Raw genomic sequence first — 6,584 nt, 5'->3', positions numbered from 1 at the left:
TCCGTAAACTCAATGTCCTTCGCTTCCTTGCCCACTCCTCTTGGGGTGCGGACCGTTCCTCCCTCCTCCGTCTTCATCATGCTCTAGTTCTGTCTCGTTTGGACTATGGTTGTCAAGTTTATGGTTCAGCTGCTCCATCTACACTGCACGTGCTGGATCCAGTCCACCATCGTGGTATCCGTTTGGCCACCGGTGCCTTCCCTACTAGCCCTGTTGATAGTCTCCTGGTTGAAGCTGGGATCCCCCCACCTTTCTGTTTGGCGGTCCCAGCTTCTGGTGTCTTATGCCCTCACTATCCGTTCCTCTCCCACTCATCCTTCCTATTCTATCCTGTTCCCAGACCATGGACGTCGCCCACCCGACTCCCGCCCTCGGGCGGGTTTACCGGTTGGGCTGCGCCTTGCGTCTCTTTACCGTGAGTTTCAGCTTCCTTCTTTGTCCTGTCTTCCTCGCTCCCTCCCCTCCACCCCTCCTTGGTTAGTTCCTCGGCCTCGAATTCGGATGGATCTCCGCCGCGGTCCGAAAGATTCCATCCCCCGGTGGTGTTCCGTTCCTTTTTCCGCCAAATTTTATGGTAGTTTCGGGATGCTGTTGTTTTTTACACTGATGGCTCTAAATCTGCTGATCATGTTGGGTATGCCTTCACGTCCTTTGTTGGAACGGAAAATCATCTGCTGCCACCTACATGTGGGGTGTTTACTGCGGAATTGATGGCAATTTCCCGGGCCCTTACCTTTATTAAACAATCCCAACACAACCGCGTTTTGTCATGTACGGACTGGATGAGTGGCCTTCTTGCTATTGACCGGTGTTTTTCGCGCCATCCCTTGGTCTCTGCCATCCATGACCATGTCGCTGATCTTCACCGTGCTGCTTGTTATATTGACTTCCTATGGGTCCCGGGCCATGTGGGTATCCCGGGTAATGAGCTCGCTGATCGTTTGGCTGTAACCTCTCCTGCAGCAGATTTACGGCTTCACATCAAATCCCACTTCGCACAGTCATGGGCCAATTCTTGGGAGGCTACTCCACTGTCTAATAAACTTCGTGCAATTAAGGTGACACCAGGCCCATGGCGTTCTTCCTTTCGCCTCTTCCGCAAGGACTCGACCACACTGTGTCGTCTCCGCATTGGCCATACCAGGCTGACCCATGGTTTTCTTTTGCGTGATGAGCCACCCCCGCTATGTGGTTGTGGAGCCTTCCAGTCAGTGGCCCACATTTTGGTTGAATGCCCCCTTCTTTTGGCTCTGCGTGCTAAGTACAGACTCCCCCAAACTTTACCTTTGATGTTGGCTGACGGTTCTCGGATGGTCTCTCTGGTTCTCGGTTTCCTCCGGGAGAGTGGTTTTTATTCTCAGTTTTAAAGTTTTTAATCTCTCTCTGGTGTTGGGGCAGGGCGGTGAGTGTTTGGGTGTCTCCCACTGTAGGCAGTGTTTGGAGATTCCCGATTCACCTCCCTGACCAAAATCCTCTTTTCTTCCCCTTTTACTCTGTTTTTACCTTTTTTTTAAGGCTTGGTTTGTCTTTCTATTCCCATACGTACTTTCTACATTATAGCAGTTGTACCTTTTAAGTCACAGGTGGTCTTGCCTATGCTGCTTCAGCATAGTGTTGGGTTCGTTCTCTTGCCGACTTCCCTCATTTGTTTTTACAAATAACAACGTGCTGCCCTTTTACGTTTTTCTGTTTTATTGTTCTGACTTTTCTGAGATGCCCCGTTAGCAGAATGGAGTCTATTTGAAACAAGGGACTGATGACCTTGCTGTTTGGTCCCTTTAACCTCAAACAACCAACCAACCAAGAAGCATCAGCTTCTTCTACTTTGTACAGTTGGTGATTACCACCTGTTACTATTCCTTGAAAAAAGAATGTCCCTAAAAGTCTGCTAACACATACCGCACCATACTGATAACCCCGGATGATTAACAGCTTGTTGTTCCTTAACATAAAGGTTTTCTCTTGCTCAGTACACACAGCTGTGACTACTGATGATTTGATTGTTTAAATGTTGCCTCATCAGACTAATTATACCAATCAACTGTTCATTATTGCAAATTATGTGCAGATCCTCATTCATTGTGTGAAGCAGTCTTATAATGTACGGTATCCAGTTTGTATCCTTTAAAATGTCAACGTTTGATTTGGTTACACACAATTCACATGCAACTTGGTGTGTGGACTACTTTGGGGATCTTGAGAAAGCCTGTACCACTGAAAATTATCAATATACCTGTACCACTGTGTCCATTTCTATTTTATCTGTTGCTGATTTCCTCCTGTCTCACTATCCCTTCTACAGATCATGTACTCTTCCTTTCCTCTCAAACTTCTCACATAATTTCCTTCGTTATGATAGTCCTGCAGTATCAAATTCTGTCTGCCATCATCTGTTCTTTCACATTTTCGCATTTGCAACAACACTTTGAAACTGACTTTCTTTGCTCCAAGGAAAATTTTCAAGCACATGTTGTTTATATGTGCTTAGTGGAAACTGAAAATAAACAAAAGAAAAACAAATGAACTGCTACACAAACTGGCCACGCGAGAACCATGTAATCTCACTTGGATCAGGTTATCATTAAAGTGAACTGTTATTGCACAAAAACTTTGCGTGAGAAAGGCCTCTTCACTGAGAGTGAGGGCATTATCTCAGTTGATCAGGTTGTCTGCCAGCCTTATCTTAACAGCTTCATTAAAGAGAGAATCCCAAAATGATGTGGCCTGTCTTAACATTTCAGTTTGTTCATATTGTCACATAGAAGAAGGTGTAATTAGATGAATGATGAACACTAACTTCACTTAATGAAGGTTTATTCTGCACTTGCACATACGAGAATGCAGAGTGAACTGCCTCTGGCCAGAATACGTACAGTATATATGCAGCTACAGAACATTCCAGTACAGTGATTCTTGACATTTGTGGATACTTCCAGAATGTGCTCGAACCGAATATAGAAATTAAAATTGTACAGTGCACACGAGTTTGCAACTCGTGACCCTCCATGCAACAGTTTACTATCATAACCACTACACCATGGAACTACTCAGCTTCTTCTGCGACAGTATTTCAAAGTTCCTTGTAGCTATACAGTGCTCCACAATGTCAGAGTTTGTGGGTTGATCCATCTGGACAGTCTGCTCAATGTGTGCACCCCCAGCATCAAATTGCCATGAAGGCAGAAAATGGTGCCCTCCCTCTTTCGATGTTCTGGTAGAGCACATAGTGTACTTGCATGTCTGCAGCTGACAGCATCCTTCAGTGTGTGCCACGTACACTTGACCTCAGGGTTGGTGCAGTATTGGCAGAGGGTGCAGGCAAAGTGAACAGCCACACAATGAAGTGTGTGGCAGTAGCATACCTCTTGAACGCAGGCAAAGTATCAAATAAAATCAGCTTGAAGTAAAATTGTTTTCTCCGTCCACCTCGGAAAACTTGAGCACTGTTAAGTATAATGAATGACAATTTTGGGCCCAGGAAACTGGGTTGAAACATTTTTAATTCCCTCCATTGATTTAATTTAGCAGTTTTGATCTTAACTGGAATGTGGTCTTACTTTCTTATGTCACTTTACAAGGAGAGAAAATAAAAGCCAAAATGCTAACTGGCAACGTACTGTAGTATCAGATGCCAGGAACAGTAAGTGGGGTATTAATAGGAGTGAGACAGTCACATCACAGACCTATGTTTCAGTCCTGCATACCTGAAGTCCAGTTGCACATATTTGACTTGATAACCTTACCTGTTCAGCAGCTGTTCATATGCTGTGCTTCCATAGGTGAAATCTGATTACTCTTTAATAGGACAACACTCCAGGAGAGATTGGTACACCATGAAAAATCATAATGTATTGCTGAAGCCCTGTGTCCTCCAGCTTGGCTGTGGATGAAACATTTGTGCAAGTTAAAACTGCACTCATCAGAATTTGTGGGGCTTACACAACTGAAAACTACCACCAATTGTTAAAGCCATTATGCTTCCAACAAAATAGTTACTTGTATTTAAGATGTCATTGTCTGTTACATAGCTTCTGCTTTCTGCCACTCAAATTCTGCTTTCTGACACATGGGAGTTAGAAATGTTGGTTTTGAAGCTGCTGACAATGAGTTGTAAGATACAGTGGCAGCCAGAAAGCGATCAGCAATAATCTATTGAAAACTTGTATAATATCCAAATAGATAATTAACATTGTCCAAATTATGGTCATTAGTTTCAGTGATAGTGAATTTTGCAATTCAAGCTTTGTCTAAGTCTGCAAAATATTGTCACCATGAAAATGTACTGTTCCACTACCAATTAAAAGGTCTTCCTGTGCACGTGTACCTAAACATTGCTTAACTTAAACTGAGCAAAGACAAAGCTTATTGCACAAGTGGATGAAGCTGCACTTAGACACACATCCTACACTGGCCAACACCCTATGTGTGTCTCAGAAAATTTTGTCACGTCCCACTTCTGCCTTAGCTATAGTGATGTGCCTGTCAGTCCACTGTATTAATATTTTACCTTCCTATAAATATAGTGCCCTACATTGGTACTTCCAGTGGAGACAGCTACATAACAATACTAGAAATAATTTTCAATAAGTTAACTCATCCAAAAGTACATAAGAGGTCTGTTCAAAAAATTCCAAAACATTTGTAATTTCATGCCAATGGTGTGTTAGAACAAAAGGCAGTTAGCAGCCCTGCACATGCCTGTGTTTAATGTGTAGCTACTGGAAGTTTCATTGTTGTATATCTGTTAGTTCTTTTTCAGCACTGTATTGAGTAGAACATTTCCAGTTTGTCCTGCATGAATTCATCCACAGACTAATACCACTTCAGTGTCAGTACCTCACATAGTTTTCTTTATGTGAACCTAAATTCATCTACATCAACTTGTTCCCTTTTAATTTATTACAAATTTTCATTCCCATGTATTGAGGTCCCTGGGTATAGTCTGAGGCAGGGGGTGAGGAGCATAAAATTTTCTTTGTTTCTGGTATCATGTGAATGGACAAAATGGTTTCCCTCAAATAATTCATTTCTGGTGTACAAAAATATAATAATCTCATATATGTATAAGGGTGGCAGAGTTATTTTAGTTTCCTAAAAAATGGTCAACATGATTCTTTGTGATTTTTTTTCTGTATTTTTGTCGAGTTACCCCAAAAAACAATACCATACCTAATAATCGATTCGAAGTAGCTTTTATATGCTACTTTTTGTGTGTCCATGTCAGTTGCAGTTGACAATATTTGCATTGCAAATGCAAAGCTGCTCAGTTTGTTTGCCAGGTATTCAATGTGTGCCTGGCAGCTCAAATTTTTATCTACATTTAAACCTAAGAATTTGACCAAGTCAACTTCTTCTATACCTTGGTTGTTGTGTACAATCTTAATCTGCTAACATTTTGACCGTTTGGTTCTGAACTGCATCATGTGAGTCGTAGTTATGTTTAGATTCAGCCCATTTAGCTGAAACAAAGTTTCTAAGGTACTGAGGGTACCGATCAAAGATTTGGGAATTTTTTCTGAGTCCTGATCTTCAACTAAGACAGAAGTATCATCTGCAAACAGAACTGATGGGGAGCTGATAATTAATAGTAAGTCATTAACATAAAAGAGAAATAGGACTGGGCCTAATATGGAGCCCTGTGGAACACCCTGAGATATTTTTTCCAGTCAGAAAAAATGTGCCATTTGAAGAAATGCTAACTTTTTGCATTCTGTTGGATAAGTAGGAGTTACGCCATTGTAGGGCACTGCCGTACTTTTCAAGTTTGTAAACAAGCAATGCATGGTTTACGGAATCAAATGCCTTTGTGAGGTCGCAGAAAATTCCTGCCGCCTTATTTCTCTTGTCTAATGATGTGCTTATTTTCTCAATGAAACTGTTTGCTGCATCGATGGTGTTATTACCCTGCTGAAAACCAAATTGATTGTTTAGAATAACAGAATATTTTGCAATAAAGTTTTGGATTTGTGCAACAAAGTTTTTCAAATATTTTAGTTGGTACTGGGGGAATGGAGATAGGATGATAATTTCCCATGATCTCTCTTGATCCCTTCTTGAAGAGTGGTTTGACCTCAGCATATTTCAGTACCTCTGGGAAACAGCCCTCTTCAAAACATCAGATTTATTATCTGAGCTAGTGGGTTTGCAATTTTATTGTGTACCACTTTAATAACTTTGGTGGGCATTCCATCCCAACCCGCAGATTTTTTGTTTCTTAATGTTAGAATAGGATTTTCTACAGCCTCCACAGAAACTTTCGAGAGTTTTGGTTAAGTTTCCAGAGTTTTCGCCTAGGCCAAAGGGATTTACTTTGTTGTGATAATCTGTTACGTCTACATCAGACTTTGCTACATTAATTATTAATTCATTAAAGTACTCTGGTATTTGAGCTGGATTTGCAATAGTATTTCCATCAATATCAACATTTGAAATTTCTTGGTTACAGGCTTTAACACCTAACTCCGTTTTAATGACAGACCACACAGCCTTAGGCTAATTTTAAATCATAAAAATAAGACAGTTATTTGCCAGTTGTTTTGCTGCCTTGACAACCCTTTAAATATGGTTTTATAGAGTTCAACATA

Source organism: Schistocerca piceifrons, chromosome 9 (assembly GCF_021461385.2).
Source record: "Schistocerca piceifrons isolate TAMUIC-IGC-003096 chromosome 9, iqSchPice1.1, whole genome shotgun sequence".
Lineage (NCBI taxonomy): Eukaryota > Metazoa > Arthropoda > Insecta > Orthoptera > Acrididae > Schistocerca > Schistocerca piceifrons.
The sequence above is the reverse complement of the archived record's forward strand: the minus strand, read 5'-3'. Positions refer to the sequence as shown.